We start from the raw sequence: 25,459 nt of genomic DNA, 5'->3' as shown, positions 1-25,459 counted from the left end.
ACACATCTATTGTCTATAATTGTATGAAATTTCGTAAAAATCTATCGAGTAGGAAACGAGATATTTAGTGTTAAATTTTGGTTTCGTTTGAAACAGTGAAATCTTTAACATCAAATAACTGGAAAACTACTCGATAGATTTGGTTCATATTTTACCTGTATATGGACACATCTATTGTCTATAATGGTATGAAATTTCGTAAAAATCTGTCGAGTAGGAAACGAGATATTTAAAGTAAAATTTTGGTTTCGTTTGAAACAGTGAAATCTTTAACATCAAATAACTGGAAAACTACTCAATAGATTTGGTTCATATTTTACCTGTATATGGAGACATCTATTGTCTATAATTGTATGAAATTTCGTAAAAATCTGTCGAGTAGGAAACGGGATATTTAGAGTTAAATTTTGGTTTCGTTTGAAACAGTGAAATCTTTAACATCAAATAACTGGAAAACTACTCGATAGATTTGGTTCATATTTTACCTGTATATGGACACATCTATTGTCTATAATGGTATGAAATTTCGTAAAAATCTGTCGAGTAGGAAACGAGATATTTAGAGTTAAATTTTGGTTTCGTTTGAAACAGTGAAATCTTTAACATCAAATAACTGGAAAACTACTCAATAGATTTGGTTCATATTTTACCCGTATATGGAAACATCTATTGTCTATAATTGTATGAAATTTCGTAAAAATCTATCGAGTAGGAAACGAGATATTTAAAGTAAAATTTTGGTTTCGTTTGAAACAGTGAAATCTTTAACATCAAATAACTGGAAAACTACTCAATAGATTTGGTTCATATTTTACCTGTATATGGAGACATCTATTGTCTATAATTGTATGAAATTTCGTAAAAATCTGTCGAGTAGGAAACGAGATAATTAGAGTTAAATTTTGGTTTCGTTTGAAACAGTGAAATCTTTAACATCAAATAACTGGAAAACTACTCGATAGATTTGGTTCATATTTTACCCGTATATGGAGACATCTGTTGTCTATAATTGTATGAAATTTCGTAAAAATCTGTCGAGTAGGAAACGAGATATTTAGAGTTAAATTTTGGTTTCGTTTGAAACAGTGAAATCTTTAACATCAAATAACTGGAATACTACTCGATAGATTTGGTTCATATTTTACCTGTATATGGAGACATCTATTGTCTATAATTGTATGAAATTTCGTAAAAATCTGTCGAGTAGGAAACGAGATATTCAGAGTTAAATTTTGGTTTCGTTTGAAACAGTGAAATCTTTAACATCAAATAACTGGAAAACTACTCGATAGATTTGGTTCATATTTTACCTGTATATGGAAACATCTATTGTCTATAATTGTATGAAATTTCGTAAAAATCTGTCGAGTAGGAAACGAGATATTTAGAGTTAAATTTTGGTTTCGTTTGAAACAGTGAAATCTTTAACATCAAATAACTGGAAAACTACTCAATAGATTTGGTTCATATTTTACCCGTATATGGAGACATCTATTGTCTATAATTGTATGAAATTTCGTAAAAATCTGTCGAGTAGGAAACGAGATATTTAGAGTTAAATTTTGGTTTCGTTTGAAACAGTGAAATCTTTAACATCAAATAACTGGAAAACTACTCGATAGATTTGGTTCATATTTTACCTGTATATGGACACATCTATTGTCTATAATTGTGTGAAATTTCGTAAAAATCTGTCGAGTAGGAAACGAGATATTTAGAGTTAAATTTTGGTTTCGTTTGAAACAGTGAAATCTTTAACATCAAATAACTGGAAAACTACTCGATTGATTTGGTTCATATTTTACCTGTATATGGAAACATCTATTGTCTATAATTGTATGAAATTTCGTAAAAATCTGTCGAGTAGGAAACGAGATATTTAGAGTTAAATTTTGGTTTCGTTTGAAACAGTGAAATCTTTAACATCAAATAACTGGAAAACTACTCGATAGATTTGGTTCATATTTTCCCTGTATATGGAAACATCTATTGTCTATAATTGTGTGAAATTTCGTAAAAATCTGTCGAGTAGGAAACGAGATATTTAGAGTTAAATTTTGGTTTCGTTTGAAACAGTGAAATCTTTAACATCAAATAACTGGAAAACTACTCGATTGATTTGGTTCATATTTTACCTGTATATGGAAACATCTATTGTCTATAATTGTATGAAATTTCGTAAAAATCTGTCGAGTAGGAAACGAGATATTTAGAGTTAAATTTTGGTTTCGTTTGAAACAGTGAAATCTTTAACATCAAATAACTGGAAAACTACTCAATAGATTTGGTTCATATTTTACCCGTATATGGAAACATCTATTGTCTATAATTGTATGAAATTTCGTAAAAATCTGTCGAGTAGGAAACGAGATATTTAGAGTTAAATTTTGGTTTCGTTTGAAACAGTGAAATCTTTAACATCAAATAACTGGAGAACTACTCGATAGATTTGGTTCATATTATACCTGTATATGGAGACATCTGTTGTCTATAATTGTATGAAATTTCGTAAAAATCTGTCGAGTAGGAAACGAGATATTTAGAGTTAAATTTTGGTTTCGTTTGAAACAGTGAAATCTTTAACATCAAATAACTGGAAAACTACTCGATAGATTTGGTTCATATTTTACCTGTATATGGACACATCTATTGTCTATAATTGTATGAAATTTCGTAAAAATCTATCGAGTAGGAAACGAGATATTTAGTGTTAAATTTTGGTTTCGTTTGAAACAGTGAAATCTTTAACATCAAATAACTGGAAAACTACTCGATAGATTTGGTTCATATTTTACCTGTATATGGACACATCTATTGTCTATAATTGTATGAAATTTCGTAAAAATCTGTCGAGTAGGAAACGAGATATTTAGTGTTAAATTTTGGTTTCGTTTGAAACAGTGAAATCTTTAACATCAAATAACTGGAAAACTACTCAATAGATTTGGTTCATATTTTACCCGTATATGGAGACATCTATTGTCTATAATTGTATGAAATTCCGTAAAAATCTGTCGAGTAGGAAACGAGATATTTAGAGTTAAATTTTGGTTTCGTTTGAAACAGTGAAATCTTTAACATCAAATATCTCGAAAACTACTCGATAGATTTGGTTCATAATTTACCTGTATATGGAAACATCTATTGTCTATATTTGTATGAAATTTCGTTAAAATCTGTCGAGTAGGAAACGAGATATTTAGAGTTAAATTTTGGTTTCGTTTGAAACAGTGAAATCTTTAACATCAAATAACTGGAAAACTACTCGATAGATTTGGTTCATACTTTACCTGTATATGGAAACATCTATTGTCTATAATTGTATGAAATTTCGTAAAAATCTTTCGAGTAGGAAACGAGATATTCAGAGTTAAATTTTGGTTTCGTTTGAAACAGTGAAATCTTTAACATCAAATAACTGGAAAACTACTCGATTGATTTTGTTCATATTTTACCTGTATATGGAGACATCTATTGTCTATAATTGTATGAAATTTCGTAAAAATCTGTCGAGTAGGAAACGAGATATTTAGAGTTAAATTTTGGTTTCGTTTGAAACAGTGAATAGAATATATAGAATAAGATTTCTTTATTCAAATTAGATACAAGTGCATTTACAAACTCTTTTTTTTTAATTTTACACAAAAAGACGCTACCACGATGATTCGATCGTCCGTGGGAGGTCAGTTGTCCAAAAGATATTTACTCAATATATATTTTAAAAACAAAAAATAAAACTAAACACAAGACACATAATAAAAGAAGAGAACACTGTTATTTGTTTTATATACATATCTCGCTATCGCATTAATAACATTTATTTTCTTGCACCATTATAATTATTATTATTATTTACTTTTTAGAGCTTATTTTAGCAGTCAAAATTAAACTCTTTAATAAGTGACGATCTGTAAAGCCAACTATCACGACAATAGTTAACTAAAGCTAACCAGTTTTTTCCATTGAGTAAATCTATTGCCTCATTTTGACTTAAGTTCTTTTTGTTAAACCATTTAACTCTAAATTCTGTAAGAATTTTACAAGTAGCCAAAAAGTGATAGGTGTTTTCAGATTCATTACTATTGCACATTGAGCAAATGCCATCATTATCTTTATAAGGTTTCCAATTCAAATTTAACAACTCCCCTCTCAATTTAAAAATCCATTTAGCTTTATGTAGAGGCAATGCACTGGTGTAACTTGTGGATTGTTGACTGTGGCTTAAACTTTTATACATTATATAAGTGTTTGTGTTATGGGCTAAGGTAAGATATTTATTATACATTTGTTGCGAAACCTTTTCTATAATTAACATTACAGTTGTAGAATTAAATAACTTATCAGCTGGTTCCCAGTCAACATTAATATTAAATAACTGCAATAAGTCTTTTAAGTCTTTAAACCAAAATATATTTTTACTAATTATTTCTTTTGCCACAATTTTAGGATATCTGTTATCAGTATAATCTTTAAATATCTTAGAAATATATTTTAAGTGTATTTTCAACGTATATAGGAAGAGAGGGGAGAGATTAGTTTCTATGTACAACATATAATTTGGGGTACACATTGGCAAGCCGTAAAGCCTTTTAATGAAGAAACGCATTAATTTTTCAACATTATCATGTCGCTGTCCGCCCCACACCTGAGCACCATAGCATAATATAGCTCTGCTCACACTGTTAAATACCTGTACTTTTGATGTAAATGGTATATCTTTGTTACATATAAGATTATTCCATACCGAATTCAGTCCCGCTTTAGATTTTGTTAACCTTTCAGCAATGTGTTGTTTAAAACTAAGTTTATTGGAAACTGTAACCCCTAAATACTTATATGAAGGTACCGTTTCAATTATCTCTTTACCCCATCTCCATTTTTCTCGACTAGCCATTTTGCCTCCGTTTCTAAAAATTAAGATTTTTGACTTATCCAAGTTTAGTTTTAAGTTCCATGTTGCGCAGTACTGATAAAGCATGTTTATCATGAACTGTAAAGTTGTTATTTCCGACGCTAATATAACTATATCGTCAGCATAACCGAGAGCTTTAATTTTTGTATTATTGATGAGAATGCCACCAGGTAAACTATCTTCTAAATCATTCAAGAAGAGACTAAAGAGGAAAGGTGATAAAACGCAGCCTTGTTTGACTCCCATTTCAGAATAAAAAGAATCAGTTAAACCTTCTTTGCACCACACAGAAACGGCAGTGTCTTTGAAAAGACTCTTTATAACTTTAAGCATCTTGGTGGAAACACCCAGCTGTGACAATTTATACAATAACGCATGCCTATCCACGTTATCAAAGGCTGAAGAAAAATCAATGAAGAAAGCATATACTTTTTGCTTTTTGGTACTTAGTTTTAATTTAACAATGTTGGCTAAAGTGAAAATATTATCGGTAGTAGAATATTTTTTGCGAAAACCCGCCTGGAATTCTTTTAGCACCTTATTCTCTTCAGCCCACGCCGATAATCTTCTCAACAAAAGGCCAGCAAAAATTTTACCCACCACATTACAGAAAGATATACCTCTGTAATTCGTGGGGTCATTTAAATTCCCTTTTTTAAAAATAGGGAAAATAATAGATTCTTTGAATGTGCCAGGCACTATTCCAATTTTAAAAAAGTTATTGTAAGTACTCAATAGCTGAGTCAAAAAAGTTTTTGGAGCGTTTTTAAAAAATTCTGATGGTATACGATCTGTTCCCGGGGCTTTATTACTTTTCATTTCACCTAGAAAGGATTCTAATTCTTCAATTTTAAAGCAATCATCCAAAAAGTTATTTTGAATAAAAGGTTCGGCATACTGAACACGACTCGCTAATAGCGGAGGGTTCAGTAAGGATCTGAAGTGTCCTATCCAATCTACTACCGGAATATCCGCTCCAGCCACAAAATTATATTTTTTAAAAAGCTTCACAACTTGCCAAAAATCTTTTGTATTTTTTGTATTCTGTAGTATAACAATTGCAGAGTTATAAAATTCTTGTTTACTAAAATTACAAATGTTCTTATAATTTATATTAGCCTCTATGTATTTACGTTTATCGCTTTCTAAGTTTGTCTTCCTAAAACGTTTAAGACATTTAAATGATTTATTTCGCGCAGTAACACAATCTTTCGTGAACCATTTTTGTTTGTAGATTTTATTAAATTTACCTACTGATTGAAAGGTGTGATAAATAGATGCTTCTTTTATTAATTGAATTAGGTTATTAACTTTCTGTTCGGGATCATCAGGCCAAATTTCAATATTAGTTACTAGTGTATCCAGCGTATTACAATATCTAGTTTTATCTTGTATACTCCAATTATATTTAGGCAGGAGAGGCAAAGTATTTATGTATCACTATTTGTAATTTGTAATTTGCAAGTAAGAACTAAGGGCATGTGATCTGAATAATTTTGGCTATCGACAAAAAAATCATTAATAAGTGTTATCAAATCATCTGAAATACAACAGTAATCTACCACCGAATTACCCGGGGCACCAATGAATGTGTATTCACCATTTATATCATTTTTTACACGTCCATTTAGTACAGCCAAGTTAAAATCCCCAAATAATTCTAACAGTTTTTCACCATTTTTATTAGCAAAATTATCTTTTGAATTTCTGTAATTATTGACAATTATTGAGTTTTGCCTCAAATAATTTTTACTTATTTTTTGAGCTAAACCAATCCTACCATTATAATCACCAATTAGAATGAACTTATATTCCACTTTTTCTAATAGTAAATTGTATAGATTATTAAATTCGTTAATCCAAGAATTTATACTGATATATATAGGGACAACTAAGATACGTTTACTTAATAAATTCAGCTCAATTAAATTGTAATTATAAATGTTTATGAAATTAGCAATTTTAGTTACTGCGTTTGTTCGTTTAATGCCACATAAAATTCCACCTTTCGCTCTCCCAAATTGTGCTTCTCTTATTGCCGGCTTCCAACTAATAATATAATTATTACAAAAAAAGCAGTTATACCATTCAAAATCCTTTTCTTCGACAAATGTTTCCACCAAGATAAATATTTCAGAGCTTTTAATGTAATTTAGAAAGAAAGAATCATTGACTTTACCTCTTAAACCTGCTACATTATAACAGATAATTCTTAAATTATTTTCACAAGAGACACTTTCAACTTTATTATGAACACCACTAACAATGACACTATCACCAATTTCCTTTCTTCTAGGGGTATCATCCGTGTTGAGCTGCCAGTCCGTGCCGTTTTGCGATGAGTATCCGGTCAATAATTGCTACTTTTTAGAAGGAGTATCCTCCACCCTTCTTGCTCTATCTTGGCGGTTCGCTCTCAGCACACGACTAGATGAAGATTTTTCTTGCTTGTCCTTGATTTTTTCTGATTTTTTTGCACTCTTCTCTGCTACACTACTCCGTTCTGAAGCTTCCAATTCACTTTCTGACGCATGCTTCTCGTCTGCATGTTGAAATTTTAAGTTTAATTCCTCTACTGTGTACAATTTATCTTTTATTAACAATTTATTACCTTTTATAATTGAGAACTCGCCAAGTGCTCGTGCATGCATCATGTGCGGCAAAAGACGATTTCTTATCTCTCTTATTTCCGGTGAAAAATCTTGTGTAACACTTATATTAGAGCCTTTTAATTTTATGCCACTTTTCAGTACGTTTATTTTCGATTTAAAAGTAGCCATCTTAACAAGTACAGGTCGATTTGTTCCTTTTTGCCCCAATCTTCCCACACGAACGACATCAGAACTGTCAATACCAGTTTCCATTTTTAGTCCTATCGTATTAATTACTTTTTCTTCCAAAATTTCATAAGACTCTCTGCCTTCTTCCTCTAAATTATAAATAATTAAATTATTTTCTCTATCCTTATTTCTGAGATGTTTTATTTCTAATTCCTGTTTTCTGATTTTTTCCGTAATTATAACGTTTTCATTTTTAATTGTTTGACACTCGCTTGCTAGTTTCGTAAAATTTTCGTTTAATTTTGTAACAGCCAATTTAATTTCTACCATATTATCATTATTCTTATTAACGTTATTTCTTATTTCTAATAACAACTGTTTAAATTCAGTAGCAGTACACTGTTCCAAATCAGTCATGTTTATTGTAATACTATAATATTTATGTAGTAAATAAATACCTGGTGTACAGTGCGCCCCACCACTCAACCAACTTATACACTCAACAAGTGCAGAATTATGCAAGCTATTTCAAACACCACTTTAATAAAAACGGCTCGCTAATTTTTTTCCAAAATTTAGTATGTTATACAGAACGTATTAATCTATATATGTGCCAATTTTTATAAACCAAAACAGTCTAGAAACTAGTAATTCAATGAATGTTTTAAGAGACGATGTTACCACTAGCGTAACAGACAACTGAACTCCGTTTGAAACAGTGAAATCTTTAACATCAAATAACTGGAAAACTACTCAATAGATTTGGTTCATATTTTACCCGTATATGGAGACATCTATTGTCTATAATTGTATGAAATTCCGTAAAAATCTGTCGAGTAGGAAACGAGATATTTAGAGTTAAATTTTGGTTTCGTTTGAAACAGTGAAATCTTTAACATCAAATATCTCGAAAACTACTCGATAGATTTGGTTCATATTTTACCTGTATATGGAAACATCTATTGTCTATAATTGTGTGAAATTTCGTAAAAATCTGTCGAGTAGGAAACGAGATATTTAGAGTTAAATTTTGGTTTCGTTAGAAACAGTGAAATCTTTAACATCAAATAACTGGAAAGAAACTGGATAGATTTGGTTCATATTTTACCTGTATATGGAGACATCTATTGTCTATAATTGTATGAAATTTCGTAAAAATCTGTCGAGTAGGAAACGAGATATTCAGAGTTAAATTTTGGTTTCGTTTGAAACAGTGAAATCTTTAACATCAAATAACTGGAAAACTACTCGATAGATTTGGTTCATATTTTACCTGTATATGGAAACATCTATTGTCTATAATTGTATGAAATTTCGTAAAAATCTGTCGAGTAGGAAACGAGATATTTAGAGTTAAATTTTGGTTTCGTTTGAAACAGTGAAATCTTTAACATCAAATAACTGGAAAACTACTCAATAGATTTGGTTCATATTTTACCCGTATATGGAGACATCTATTGTCTATAATTGTATGAAATTCCGTAAAAATCTGTCGAGTAGGAAACGAGATATTTAGAGTTAAATTTTGGTTTCGTTTGAAACAGTGAAATCTTTAACATCAAATATCTCGAAAACTATTCGATAGATTTGGTTCATAATTTACCTGTATATGGAAACATCTATTGTCTATAATTGTATGAAATTTCGTTAAAATCTGTCGAGTAGGAAACGAGATATTTAGAGTTAAATTTTGTTTCGTTTGAAACAGTGAAATCTTTAACATCAAATAACTGGAAAACTACTCGATAGATTTGGTTCATACTTTACCTGTATATGGAAACATCTATTGTCTATAATTGTATGAAATTTCGTAAAAATCTGTCGAGTAGGAAACGAGATATTTAGAGTTAAATTTTGGTTTCGTTTGAAACAGTGAAATCTTTAACATCAAATAACTGGAAAACTACTCAATAGATTTGGTTCATATTTTACCCGTATATGGAGACATCTATTGTCTATAATTGTATGAAATTCCGTAAAAATCTGTCGAGTAGGAAACGAGATATTTAGTGTTAAATTTTGGTTTCGTTTGAAACAGTGAAATCTTTAACATCAAATAACTGGAAAACTACTCAATAGATTTGGTTCATATTTTACCCGTATATGGAGACATCTATTGTCTATAATTGTATGAAATTCCGTAAAAATCTGTCGAGTAGGAAACGAGATATTTAGAGTTAAATTTTGGTTTCGTTTGAAACAGTGAAATCTTTAACATCACATATCTCGAAAACTGCTCGATAGATTTGGTTCATATTTTACCTGTATATGGAAACATCTATTGTCTATAATTGTATGAAATTTCGTAAAAATCTGTCGAGTAGGAAACGAGATATTTAGAGTTAAATTTTGGTTTCGTTTGAAACAGTGAAATCTTTAACATCAAATAACTGGAAAACTACTCAATAGATTTGGTTCATATTTTACCCGTATATGGAGACATCTATTGTCTATAATTGTATGAAATTCCATAAAAATCTGTCGAGTAGGAAACGAGATATTTAGAGTTAAATTTTAGTTTCGTTTGAAACAGTGAAATCTTTAACATCAAATATCTCGAAAACTACTCGATAGATTTGGTTCATAATTTACCTGTATATGGAAACATCTATTGTCTATAATTGTATGATATTTCGTTAAAATCTGTCGAGTAGGACACGAGATATTTAGTGTTAAATTTTGGTTTCGTTTGAAACAGTGAAATCTTTAACATCAAATAACTGGAAAACTACTCGATAGATTTGGTTCATATTTTACCTGTATATGGAAACATCTATTGTCTATAATTGTATGAAATTTCGTAAAAAATCTGTCGAGTAGGAAACGAGATATTTAGAGTTAAATTTTGGTTTCGTTTGAAACAGTGAAATCTTTAACATCAAATAACTGGAAAACTACTCGATAGATTTGGTTCATATTTTACCTGTATATGGACACATCTATTGTCTATAATTGTATGAAATTTCGTAAAAATCTGTCGAGTAGGAAACGAGATATTTAGTGTTAAATTTTGGTTTCGTTTGAAACAGTGAAATCTTTAACATCAAATAACTGGAAAACTACTCAATAGATTTGGTTCATATTTTACCCGTATATGGAGACATCTATTGTCTATAATTGTATGAAATTCCGTAAAAATCTGTCGAGTAGGAAACGAGATATTTAGAGTTAAATTTTGGTTTCGTTTGAAACAGTGAAATCTTTAACATCACATATCTCGAAAACTGCTCGATAGATTTGGTTCATATTTTACCTGTATATGGAAACATCTATTGTCTATAATTGTATGAAATTTCGTAAAAATCTGTCGAGTAGGAAACGAGATATTTAGAGTTAAATTTTGGTTTCGTTTGAAACAGTGAAATCTTTAACATCAAATATCTCGTAAACTACTTGATAGATTTGGTTCATATTTTACCTGTATATGGAAACATCTATTGTCTATAATTGTATGAAATTCCGTAAAAATCTGTCGAGTAGGAAACGAGATATTTAGAGTTAAATTTTGGTTTCGTTTGAAACAGTGAAATCTTTAACATCAAATATCTCGAAAACTACTCGATAGATTTGGTTCATAATTTACCTGTATATGGAAACATCTATTGTCTATAATTATATGAAATTTCGTAAAAATCTGTCGAGTAGGAAACGAGATATTTAGTGTTAAATTTTGGTTTCGTTTGAAACAGTGAAATCTTTAACATCAAATAACTGGAAAACTACTCAATAGATTTGGTTCATATTTTACCCGTATATGGAGACATCTATTGTCTATAATTGTATGAAATTCCGTAAAAATCTGTCGAGTAGGAAACGAGATATTTAGAGTTAAATTTTGGTTTCGTTTGAAACAGTGAAATCTTTAACATCACATATCTCGAAAACTACTCGATAGATTTGGTTCATATTTTACCCGTATATGGAGACATCTATTGTCTATAATTGTATGAAATTTCGTAAAAATCTGTCGAGTAGGAAACGAGATATTTAGAGTTAAATTTTGGTTTCGTTTGAAACAGTGAAATCTTTAACATCAAATAACTGGAAAACTACTCGATAGATTTGGTTCATATTTTACCTGTATATGGAAACATCTATTGTCTATAATTGTATGAAATTTCGTAAAAATCTGTCGAGTAGGAAACGAGATATTTAGAGTTAAATTTTGGTTTCGTTTGAAACAGTGAAATCTTTAACATCAAATATCTCGTAAACTACTTGATAGATTTGGTTCATATTTTACCTGTATATGGAAACATCTATTGTCTATAATTGTATGAAATTCCGTAAAAATCTGTCGAGTAGGAAACGAGATATTTAGAGTTAAATTTTGGTTTCGTTTGAAACAGTGAAATCTTTAACATCAAATATCTCGAAAACTACTCGATAGATTTGGTTCATAATTTACCTGTATATGGAAACATCTATTGTCTATAATTGTATGAAATTTCGTTAAAATCTGTCGAGTAGGAAACGAGATATTTAGTGTTAAATTTTGGTTTCGTTTGAAACAGTGAAATCTTTAACATCAAATAACTGGAAAACTACTCGATAGATTTGGTTCATATTTTACCTGTATATGGAAACATCTATTGTCTATAATTGTATGAAATTCCGTAAAAATCTGTCGAGTAGGAAACGAGATATTTAGAGTTAAATTTTGGTTTCGTTTGAAACAGTGAAATCTTTAACATCAAATATCTCGTAAACTACTTGATAGATTTGGTTCATATTTTACCTGTATATGGAAACATCTATTGTCTATAATTGTATGAATTTTCGTTAAAATCTGTCGAGTAGGAAACGAGATATTTAGAGTTAAATTTTGGTTTCGTTTGAAACAGTGAAATCTTTAACATCAAATGTCTCGTAAACTACTCGATAGATTTGGTTCATAATTTACCTGTATATGGAAACATCTATTGTCTATAATTGTATGAAATTTCGTTAAAATCTGTCGAGTAGGAAACGAGATATTTAGTGTTAAATTTTGGTTTCGTTTGAAACAGTGAAATCTTTAACATCAAATAACTGGAAAACTACTCGATAGATTTGGTTCATATTTTACCTGTATATGGAAACATCTATTGTCTATAATTGTATGAATTTTCGTTAAAATCTGTCGAGTAGGAAACGAGATATTTAGAGTTAAATTTTGGTTTCGTTTGAAACAGTGAAATCTTTAACATGAAATGTCTCGTAAACTACTCGATAGATTTGGTTCATATTTTACCTGTATATGGAAACATCTATTGTCTATAATTGTATGAATTTTCGTTAAAATCTGTCGAGTAGGAAACGAGATATTTAGAGTTAAATTTTGGTTTCGTTTGAAACAGTGAAATCTTTAACATCAAATGTCTCGTAAACTACTCGATAGATTTGGTTCATAATTTACCTGTATATGGAAACATCTATTGTCTATAATTGTATGAAATTTCGTTAAAATCTGTCGAGTAGGAAACGAGATATTTAGTGTTAAATTTTGGTTTCGTTTGAAACAGTGAAATCTTTAACATCAAATAACTGGAAAACTACTCGATAGATTTGGTTCATATTTTACCTGTATATGGAAACATCTATTGTCTATAATTGTATGAAATTTCGTAAAAATCTGTCGAGTAGGAAACGAGATATTTAGAGTTAAATTTTGGTTTCGTTTGAAACAGTGAAATCTTTAACATCAAATAACTGGAAAACTACTCGATAGATTTGGTTCATATTTTACCTGTATATGGACACATCTATTGTCTATAATTGTATGAAATTTCGTAAAAATCTGTCGAGTAGGAAACGAGATATTTAGTGTTAAATTTTGTTTCGTTTGAAACAGTGAAATCTTTAATCTCAAATAACTGGAAAACTACTCAATAGATTTGGTTCATATTTTACCCGTATATGGAGACATCTATTGTCTATAATTGTATGAAATTCCGTAAAAATCTGTCCAGTAGGAAACGAGATATTTAGAGTTAAATTTTGGTTTCGTTTGAAACAGTGAAATCTTTAACATCACATATCTCGAAAACTACTCGATAGATTTGGTTCATATTTTACCCGTATATGGAGACATCTATTGTCTATAATTGTATGAAATTTCGTAAAAATCTGTCGAGTAGGAAACGAGATATTTAGAGTTAAATTTTGGTTTCGTTTGAAACAGTGAAATCTTTAACATCAAATTTCTCGTAAACTACTTGATAGATTTGGTTCATATTTTACCTGTATATGGAAACATCTATTGTCTATAATTGTATGAATTTTCGTTAAAATCTGTCGAGTAGGAAACGAGATATTTAGAGTTAAATTTTGGTTTCGTTTGAAACAGTGAAATCTTTAACATGAAATGTCTCGTAAACTACTCGATAGATTTGGTTCATATTTTACCTGTATATGGAAACATCTATTGTCTATAATTGTATGAATTTTCGTTAAAATCTGTCGAGTAGGAAACGAGATATTTAGAGTTAAATTTTGGTTTCGTTTGAAACAGTGAAATCTTTAACATCAAATGTCTCGTAAACTACTCGATAGATTTGGTTCATATTTTACCTGTATATGGACACATCTATTGTCTATAATTGTATGAATTTTCGTTAAAATCTGTCGAGTAGGAAACGAGATATTTAGAGTTAAATTTTGGTTTCGTTTGAAACAGTGAAATCTTTAACATCAAATGTCTCGTAAACTACTCGATAGATTTGGTTCATATTTTACCTGTATATGGAAACATCTATTGTCTATAATTGTATGAAATTCCGTAAAAATCTGTCGAGTAGGAAACGAGATATTTAGAGTTAAATTTTGGTTTCGTTTGAAACAGTGAAATCTTTAACATCAAATATCTCGAAAACTACTCGATAGATTTGGTTCATATTTTACCTGTATATGGAAACATCTATTGTCTATAATTGTATGAAATTCCGTAAAAATCTGTCGAGTAGGAAACGAGATATTTAGAGTTAAATTTTGGTTTCGTTTGAAACAGTGAAATCTTTAACATCAAATATCTCGAAAACTACTCGATAGATTTGGTTCATATTTTACCTGTATATGGAAACATCTATTGTCTATAGTTGTATGAAATTTCGTAAAAATCTGTCGAGTAGGAAACGAGATATTTAGAGTTAAATTTTGGTTTCGTTTGAAACAGTGAAATCTTTAATCTCAAATAACTGGAAAACTACTCAATAGATTTGGTTCATATTTTACCCGTATATGGAGACATCTATTGTCTATAATTGTATGAAATTCCGTAAAAATCTGTCCAGTAGGAAACGAGATATTTAGAGTTAAATTTTGGTTTCGTTTGAAACAGTGAAATCTTTAACATCACATATCTCGAAAACTACTCGATAGATTTGGTTCATATTTTACCCGTATATGGAGACATCTATTGTCTATAATTGTATGAAATTTCGTAAAAATCTGTCGAGTAGGAAACGAGATATTTAGAGTTAAATTTTGGTTTCGTTTGAAACAGTGAAATCTTTAACATCAAATTTCTCGTAAACTACTTGATAGATTTGGTTCATATTTTACCTGTATATGGAAACATCTATTGTCTATAATTGTATGAATTTTCGTTAAAATCTGTCGAGTAGGAAACGAGATATTTAGAGTTAAATTTTGGTTTCGTTTGAAACAGTGAAATCTTTAACATGAAATGTCTCGTAAACTACTCGATAGATTTGGTTCATATTTTACCTGTATATGGAAACATCTATTGTCTATAATTGTATGAATTTTCGTTAAAATCTGTCGAGTAGGAAACGAGATATTTAGAGTTAAATTTTGGTTTCGTTTGAAACAGTGAAATCTTTAACATCAAATGTCTCGTAAACTACTCGATAGATTTGGTTCATATTTTACCTGTATATGGAAACATCTATTGTCTATAATTGTATGAAATTCCGTAAAAATCTGTCGAGTAGGAAACGAGATATTTAGAGTTAAATTTTGGTTTCGTTTGAAACAGTGAAATCTTTAACATCAAATATCTCGAAAACTACTCGATAGATTTGGTTCATATTTTACCCGTATATGGAAACATCTATTGTCTATAATTGTATGAAATTTCGTAAAAATCTGTCGAGTAGGAAACGAGATATTTAGAGTTAAATTTTGGTTTCGTTTGAAACAGTGAAATCTTTAACATCAAATGTCTCGTAAACTACTCGATAGATTTGGTTCATATTATTAATTATTTACAAATGATTTTGTGAAAATTTCTATTTACTTAAAGTTTTTTTAATTATCTGTTTTCTTAGGATTAGATGAATAATTTAAAAAATTAATTTGTATGTACAATTTCGTCGACGGTCTTTGACTATGGCAGTTGTCTTTATAATTTATTTTGTATACTCAGAAATGTATTTTATTTATATTTTTATTTTAATAAATAAATACTATATTAAATAATATGAAAAGTAGTTGTCATAAATCCTCTACCTAAAGCTCCTCATGTCAACCTCCCCTTGTACGCTGATGACGTGGCCTTATACACGTCATATTGGAGAATGGACACCATCACCAGGCTTACTCTTGCAATACACAGACTTACAAAATTCTGCAGCGAATGGAAAATTAAAATTAACCACGACAAGACAAACGCTATACTCTTCTCACCAAACGCGTACCCACTCTTAACCGACAAATCAGATGTAATAACATTCTCGTTCCGTGGTCTACCGACGTTCAGTACTTAGGGCTAACTTTAGGACAACAAACTGACTTTCACTACTCCATGTTCAGGACAAAGTAAACGCAGGCAAACTGGACTACAACGACTATTATTTCCTCTTCTCTCCACGTGACTCCAAAATGACTGTGGCCAAACAAACTCCTCCTCTACAAAGCAGTCATTAGGCCCCGATGTTGCTCTACGCCTGCTCTGCCTGGGAGCCTGACTTGTTTTTTAGCAACATGAAGAAAATTCAGATAACCCAGAACAAATTTCTCAGACTCGCAACAGACTGTTCACGACGCACTAGAATTGACTCACTCCACGGAGACTACGTCCATTATCCTCCGGTACACTCCTACATCCAAAATCGCCTACTCTAACTCTTTTCCATCCTAGACTGCCATCCTAATCCACTATGCCGCGACATAGCCTCCTACAGATCCTTTTTCAATATACAGACACAGAAGACTAAAACATATCCTACTCTAACTCTCTACACTAGCTGCAGGTTTTTCCTCTCCTTTTTCCCCTGCATTCCAAATCCTCCTCACCTAACTTTTCTCTTACTTCACTCAGTTAAGAAGGTTGAAATGTTTTTATACATTTATACTTCTTTATTTATTTTATGTATAGTTGTATGTGTTTATTATAATAAATATTTATTCTATTCTAAAAGTAGTTGCACTATTAAATCCATATTAATGTGGTGATTTCAATTAGAGAAACTGCATAATATGACTTAACTACTGTTCTATCCTACGAACACTACTCTCTACCTGTTGCTACAGCTCGTGATTCAGTTTCCGGTAACCTTTTTTTTTTTTAAAGGAAAACTATGTGGTGGTTCTTTGTAATTCTTGATTTGTGTGTTTTTGGTGACGCCCATTTGATTGGAACCAGTCATAATTGGTAAATAGTTAAATAGTGGGCGGAGCTGTTTAAAAGGGCTCGTGCATCTGAAGGCGAGACCGGTAGCTTGTGGCCCTTGATTGTAGGCTATTAACTTGAAGCTGCTACACTGGAGTAGGGCTGAAGGCTGTAGGACAAGTTTATAAAGTGGACCAGGCATCGGCGCCCTATTACTAAACAGTAGCTCATACCATTAATAATACAATTAACGTGCTCACAGTGTCTTAATTCATAAATTACTGCCTACCCTACAGCTGGTCCCTAGTAAGGGCCACAGGTGGTGGCCAAATGGAGGTGAAGGGCCTTTTTTTTTTAAAAAAAAAAAAATTACTGCCTTTTAATCTTTCTCCATTTTGAGTTTTCATAGGATGGGTGTCCCTTTTTTAAGGACCTAATCCAAAACAAGTTATTTTTTTCTAATCGAAAACGATACCACGACTGCGCAAGTGCAGGGCGTAAAGGTGACCCAAAGTTTAAAAGTATCCCTTTCTGAGATCGTCCAGTCTAATCAATTAAACGGATTCGCTAAGTTTCTGCATTTCTCTTGGTTAACCAACTCCAACTTCCGGTATCCTTTGCGCAGATTTGCTGAGCACAAATGCGCAGTGTCTTGACTATGAAGTGAGAGATATTAATTAAAAACAAAACAAAAATGTAATCATCATCAATGGTGAATAATTTTCTCTAGAGGGTCAATAGATTGCACAGTGTGAACAAGACGGAACCATATTCACTCACAAAAAAAATGTCAATCGGATGTAATGTTAATATCTCTCCTAATTTGCATGACAAAAAAGCTTCTCCAATACATTAATTTATTGGTACAAGTGTTTGGACAGATGTCACATAAATATAATATATATATACAACGATAATAAGAGTGAAATATGCCGTGGAAAAAACTGTACTCATTATCTAGAAGGCGTATGTATTGAGTTTAGTTACAGTTGATTGTTATGCAAATATGTACAAATATTGTATTTGACAATTATTTCTTGTTACAAATAGATATTTGTCAACAAAAAAAATGGTGCGAAAATAGCACTAAAGGTGATGTCATGGTCGTCATGTTTCCGCAAAGAAAAGGTGTCATTCGAAATATTATCCAGGACTTCCTGTTACTTGTACTTCCTCTTAAAGGATTCCTGTATTCGGGTCCGATGAGATCGTAAAAAAAATTAATTGGTCAGTCAGTCTGTGTGCGTGAATGAAAAATAGGGGTGTTGAAATTTTCAGTTTATTTATTGAGAATTGCAGCTAAGTTTGAACCATACCATGAGCATTCGGCGCTACCAATTCCAGGTACATTTGTGTGAGATGGATTTAGTCTAGTCAGTTATAAGAAGCAGTTCTTTGACCAGAACTTTTGATGATATATTATTTTTTGGGGGGGTAATCTTAAGTTTGGACCAGTTATAAAATCTTCTCGATAAAGTTTCGAACGATATGTAAATATTTTGCTAGAATTATTGCACAACAAAAGATGGAGTTGAGCTTGATTTTGTAAGATTATAGCCTGAGAGAGAGTTTTAAGGTGTAGAGTGTGGGAGAAAGGCACAGAGAAAATAGAGAGAATTGCAGATTGCAGTGGAGGATTCCAGAGGATTGTAGTGGTGGATTGCAGTGGAGGATAGTAGTGGAGGATTGTAGAGGATAATAGTGGAGGAAATTAGAGGATTATAGTGGAGGATTCTAGAAGACTGCAGGGGAGGATAGTAGTGGAGGAATGTAGTGGAGGATTGTAGAGGGTAATAGTGGAGGAAATTAAAGGATTATAGTGGAGGATTATAGAGGATGGTAGTGGACTCCCGCAATAGTTGACATTATGTTCGATAATTCTAGCAAAATATGTGCATATAGATACAAATAAAAAAATCTCAGCCCAGAAGATGAACTGAATATAGTTCGAAACGTTGGCGCGAAAGATTTTTATTTATAAAAACTGTCCAAAATTCGAGTTTTCTCAGATATGATATTCTAGGAAAAATCTAATATTAATTATTAAAATTTGATCGTTGACCTAGTGAAAAACAGTAAGTCTAGCTGTCAACTGGCGTTTCAATTCGGCAGGGTGAGTCCTCCCGATTTGTGGGGATGTGGGAAGATCATGGAGGATTTCCAGTTTTTTTTTTTTCACGAGAGGAACGATTATTGTGGCAAAGCCAAAGGGATTTGGGAGATTTAGTGAAGAGTTGGAAATATCAGAGGCTGAATTTTCCAACTTCATGAAAAATCGACTGGCCGGAAGTGCCACATAATTTAGGAACTTTCTCGCTAGCGACTTGTATCTGATATTTACAGATACATAAATCTAAAACTACTTTAAGAGAGATTGTGGGTAGACTCATGACTCAAATCGTTGGGAGTTCGGGAGCCTTGAGTGTAAGAGGAAGTCATGAGAGTGGACGCGGTTTAATATTCCCTTGTCTTGCCCAAATTGTCGAGCCAATTTGCTGTGATCATTTCTCTAACTTAGCCGGGACCATTTTCTCTAGGCTTATATCTAATAATGGAAGCTGTTTTGCACATGGACTCCCCATAGAGGAGCTTGCTGACGGCCCAGGTTTGGATCAGGAGGGAGATGTTCTCTCCACCCTGGGGATTACTTTCCATTTAATTTTGTTTTCCTTCAGCTTTTTCTAAATCCACTCATTTTTACTTTTTTTTTGGTCTTAGAAGTTGGAAGTATAAGGATAGATAGAATGGAGTGGGGTGGAAATGAGCTGGAGGAGGGTCTTCTAAGAGAATTTGGCGAGCTAATGCTTACTATAATCGTGCAGCTTCTTTAGGGTTTCCACATACCAGTTTCCTCTTTTAAAGCACCCTATAAGATTTTATTAATTTCCATTATTAGACTCGCTTACTGCGGTAAAAGAGGAAGTTAGTCTAGCTATCTCTGTCTTTCTTCTCGCCATCATCTCACGTCATTTACTCACCTCTCGGCTGTAAGCCAGGGTTCTCTTATTATTTTGAGTATAATGTACGGTTTTTTATGGGTTAGATAAAAGTCGTGCGAGTATTTGGTCACCTAGATCTTCAAATTTCATATGATCACGTTTTTGAATCACGTTTTTAGAAATAATTTTCTGTTCATTGTGCATTTTGTGGGAAAGTTGGTTAATAATATATGGAATAGAAATGTCCAGTTAGCTGGAGACCAGAGTGTACATTCCAGTCTGGATAAAGTGTATTGGAGAGGACTGGTATAAGTGTGCCACTCACCAGCAGAGAGCGCTGCTATGTTTGGATTCCGCGGAGTTAACTCTCGCGGAGCTGGCTCAGTTCTCCGGATGGCCACCAGGTACTGCTGCCTACCACATCTTTACAACATAAGAATCTCTCTCCTCCCTCTCTTTTATTTATTTATCATTCTTTACCAAGCTTTCGCCCTAGGGAACTAGGTCATCTTCTCAGGGCTGTAGATAGATGTAGATGACAATCCTGAAGTTGGCCTAGTCAAACTTGGTCGAAAGCTTGGTAAATAAATAATGTCTGATAGCTAGATGTAGTTGGCAAATACGTTAACGTACCTTCCAGTAGTTTTGAATCCCGTACAACGGATTCTAAGTTCTAGTCAACTTAGAAACAGACTCCTTCCGGAAATAATAATGCATGGAATCGATCAATAACTATGGCGCTGTGTTGAGGTGAACTAGACACACTTATAAAACTCCATTCGCAATAACAAAACTTAATCTCAAAACCTTTTATTTCCGGTGAAAATGCTACATCGACCCAGCTACATGTTACCCAGTAAGTTACCAAGGAAAGAGTGGACAGAAAATTAACGTCTGGGGATGGTGCACAATTTCTTTCTATTTTTATACCTCTAATCAAAATTTTACTTCGTTTTTTTAGCCTGTGTGATGATAATACTAAGACTGTGTAGGAGCTAGAATTACTTTATTGGTACTCCTGTAAATACTTTGTAGTTTCTTTGTAAATAAATTGTAAGCAATAATAATAAAAATAAAATTCTTTCTATAAATTGACGTAATATCTCGGAACTAGTGAAATTGGCCTTGGAACTAAGAACCATAAATCAAATCAGCTGATAGTGGGTGTGACTTAGTATGGCTATTTAGAAGCACGGAGTGGGAGAGAAATTTTTATCAATCCTTACCTGGAGGAATTGTAGTAGGAGCAAGTCGGGGTTCCTGTGGGACTAAGCAAGGAAAGCATTGCGATCAAGTCGAATTTTCTTTAGTCTTCTCCAAAAATTTCAATTTTGGGATGGGAACCCTGAGTCTCCTCCTTCCCAAAAAAAAGGCTTTTTAGAAAATCTCTCTCTCTTTCGAATGTTGTGCGCATGCGCAAACAAAATATCCGGAGGAAAAAAATATAAACCGCAGGTAGCTGGAAGTTTTTTAGGGGACCGGGAGGCTTGGAAAAGTGGACCCCCAGTTGTGGGAGATTCAATGTGGTACACAGATGGCTCCAAGATGGAGGAGGGAGTAGGAGCGGGAGTGTACGGGGCGAAACCGAAATGTAGCTTTTCGGTTAGCCTAGGAAAACTAGCTACAGTTTTTCAGGCTGAGCTAGCTGCAATTAGGTTCTGTGCTACCGAGATTAAAGGGCGAAGAATTATTAACTCTAAGGTCGTAATTTTCTCGGATAGTCAGGCTGCTCTACGGGCAATTAGTTCCTACCAGGTCAATTCAAGGCTGGTTTGGGACTGTCTGGGTGCCCTGAAGGAAATTAGTGACCAGAATAAGGTCTTTCTAGATTGGGTACCTGGTCATTCAGGACACAAGGGGAACGAAGTGGCAGATTTATTGGCCCGGGAAGGCTCTGCGGGACACTTCGTCGGCCCGGAGCCCTGCTTTGGGGTTTCGAAATGTGTTAAGTCTGCGGTCATCAATGTATGGGTGCAGAGTAAGGCTCAGGAGTGGTGGCTTGCCACCACTGGGCTGCGACAGGCGAAGGAGTTCATCAGAGGCTATTCGCCGAGACTGACCGCAGAATTAATCCGTCAAGGCCGTGGGGCCATAAGGATAATTGTAGGCTTATTAACGGGCCACTGCAGGCTCAGAAAGCACATGCATCGCATGGGCCTGGCAGATGATAGCCTTTGTAGGTTCTGTCAGGAAGAGGAGGAAACGGCACTGCACGTGTTGTGTCAGTGTGAGGGGCTCGTATGGCTAAGGATGTTACTTCTCGGGGAGGAAAAACCAAGGCCTGAGAGCTTTACCCAGGAGCCACTCTCCAGAATTAAGAGTCTGATTAAACGGACGGGTCTGGAGGGTGAGCTCTAAAGCCGGGGAGCCACAATAGATCCATAGGGGTCGCGGTGGCGCAGGCCTTGAGGCCACCCTAATTTAATCTAATCTAATCTAGCTAGAAGTTTATGAAATCCTGGTAGGTTGTTGCGAATACATCTTAGCGAATACACTTTCCTAAGCCAACAGATGAAGTGTTATGGCACTGCCGAACTCCGTACAAAGTTCTGTCGTCAATGACAACGTTGTCCATCAGCCGCACAGCGAGCTGTAGTAGTTCGTAGCGAGTGAAACAAACTTAAAGAGCTCCTACCTATGCGAGATATCCGTCCAATGAACTGAACACTGATCCAGTCCTTTCCCTTAATGCATTGATATACTTCCTTCCTTTGAAGGAAACCAAAAAAAAATTGTATTACGTAAATATTGTTCCTGTTGGCGAGGTGGTGAGTGCTGCACTACAATGCAATCACTTCTACTGCATTTTACCGTTTCTTCTTGTCAGTGGAACTAATTCAATTTGCAACAACGGTTGTTTTTCTGCTTTTAAAGCATTTCGAAATTGAGTACCAGCATGGTTAGCAACAGGGAAAAAATTCCCTAGCAACCAAACACAGCTTTCGCGACCTTGTCCAAAATATCGTACTGCATAGAATGGACACCTAACTGGACTTGTTGTGTAGGAGAGCGGGAGGAGGAGGAGGAGGTGAAGAGGAGGAGGTATTCGGTGTAAATGTTGCCATTGCAGATTGATTACTGTTATGAAATCCTGGCTAACTGTTTTCTGGCCATTATGCGCACCAGCAGCTCACTCTCTCCCTTCGTGTTGATCACGTGATTTTCTCTCTTTGATTTCATTAGATGTCTAACAGCATGTACGATTCCCCAACTATTTGTGTATTTAATATTTATCTGTTGGGTTTCAAATAGAAGAAACGATAATCGGGAATCCCTCTCCATTTTATATTCTTATATCATTTTCCTTTTCATGTCTGTTACCCTGTCTTCACCGAAAATGCTCGCCTAGGGCAGGGATCGGCAACCTATTTTAAGTAGAGAGCCATTTCTCCTTAAATAATTTTAATAAATCTTACCAAGAGCCGCAAGGATGATAGTGTAAACGAACTCTGTAGATCATTTCTATTCACAAATTATTATTTTATGATATTCAATAACATTTAAATGTTTTATATATTTATTTTCACATATTGCGAAGTAAATAAACAAATAAATAATAACTAAACCTGTATATGAATGAAAATGGCGGCAGTCTTTTATAATTACGTTCTGTATTTTAATATAATTCTATTCAATTTCAAACCCATCACATTTAAAATTCTTTTTGCAAAAATATCTTCACTTTAATAAATGAAATTTGCATTTATTTCAATAAAATTGAAATATACAATTTATTTTGGACAGACTGAAGAGCCACAAAATTTGGATAAAAGAGCCGCATGCGGCTCGCGAGCCGCGGGTTGCCGACCCCTGGCCTAGGGAGTTCGAAGAAGTGCTTATAAAAGAGTGTGAATGGGGGGTGGAAAGGATGAACATAACTCATAAACGGAAATTCATTGGAAACTCGATTAGTCGAAAGTCAAGAGAATCCGTAATTCACGTGGTGACCCTGGACTATAAGCTGTTAAGCCCAAGAGTAGGTCGTGTGAGTGTGGATTTTAACTCGCTCTTTCTCTTTGTAGATGTCCTGTTTGCAACCGAAAATGCTCGTTTTAAACTCCCCTAGACTAAGTTTAAACAAAATATGTGAGTTCGAATCTTGAGGATTGCGATGTAGATTTAATGGTTAGTTTGGTTGAAAATATTGAACGAAGTTTATGGTTTTTTCGACCGTTGTTGTTAGATGATTTTTGGTGAATATCGAGGTGCGGTCTTAAATAAAAACAACTTTTTTGCTTTATACCAACGTTTCGGTAATTTTTACTACCTTCTTCAGGGTATTATAAAAAAAAGTTTGTGAAGTTTAATGTAGAGCTACGAGTATATCAACATAACTGTTGCCGAAATGTTGGTATAAAGCAAAAAAGTTGTTTTTATTTAAGACCGCACCTCGATATTCACCAAAAATCATTGAACGAAGTGTTGTACCGGTTAAAGCTGGGATACCCGGCAGGGCCACCAAGATCACACAGTAAGAGTGGCTAATCCACTTCCTTTTACCATCTCAGCTAACTAACCAGGAAACACTTATAAATTCAGGAGTTACGATTAGGCTAACACTTCAACACTCCTGTTAAACATGTAGCATAACTTTAGATTTTTTCCTCCTGATATTGCTGTATCAGGATTCTCGACATTTAAGTATTAAGTTCTGAAACCACTTCTTCCCCTAAAACTACCCTGAAAGAATTCTGAATTCCCCTCTATACTGTTTCCAATAACAGTTTACGTGGAATACAGGAAGTTCATATTTTGGGACTTCTTTTCGAAGTGCAACTTCCTCTGAGGTATTTTGACGGAACAAACTTTGTTAGGAACCGTGAAATGTTAGAACAATAAAATTTTGATCGTTTTCGTTTTTGGCTGAATGCTGAACACAGAAATGCTGATGGTGGTGAAGAAGAGGGTGGTAGGGAGAGACCAGGCATTAAATAAGCGCCACATTTCAAGTTTTTCGAACTTGAGGGTCACCAGGTAAATATTTCGAGTAAAAAAATTCAAAATCAAAATAACTGGCAGGAGAAAGTTTTTTAAATAATAATTTTTGGAGGGTAAATATATATTTTTTTTTTTGAGGTGGGGTGGCCACCTTTGATTATGGAGGGGTGTGGAGGGGTAAAAATGTTGATTAGGTTTTGAAGTTGAAGGAGTGTGTGCTCCATTGACTGTGGCCTAGTGCCGAAGGTGGGGGATAGTATGGCACATCGTTCATTGACTTCCCAGGGCTTAGTGTGATTGACCCAACAAGTTGGTGTGTCTTTGTGTACATACTAAC

The 25,459-nt window shown here is 33.3% G+C and overlaps 1 protein-coding gene across 2 annotated transcripts in view; it reads left to right on the top strand.

Moving 5' to 3' along the window:
• The window catches only part of mtgo (miles to go), a 240,895-nt gene that overhangs the window by 102,140 nt on the left and 113,296 nt on the right, over positions 1 to 25,459 (top strand). The window lies entirely within an intron of this gene.

Source organism: Rhodnius prolixus, unplaced genomic scaffold (assembly GCF_049639745.1).
Source record: "Rhodnius prolixus isolate KJV_2025 unplaced genomic scaffold, Rpr scaffold_17, whole genome shotgun sequence".
Taxonomy (NCBI): domain Eukaryota; kingdom Metazoa; phylum Arthropoda; class Insecta; order Hemiptera; family Reduviidae; genus Rhodnius; species Rhodnius prolixus.
This window is presented reverse-complemented; position numbering and strand designations above follow the sequence as displayed.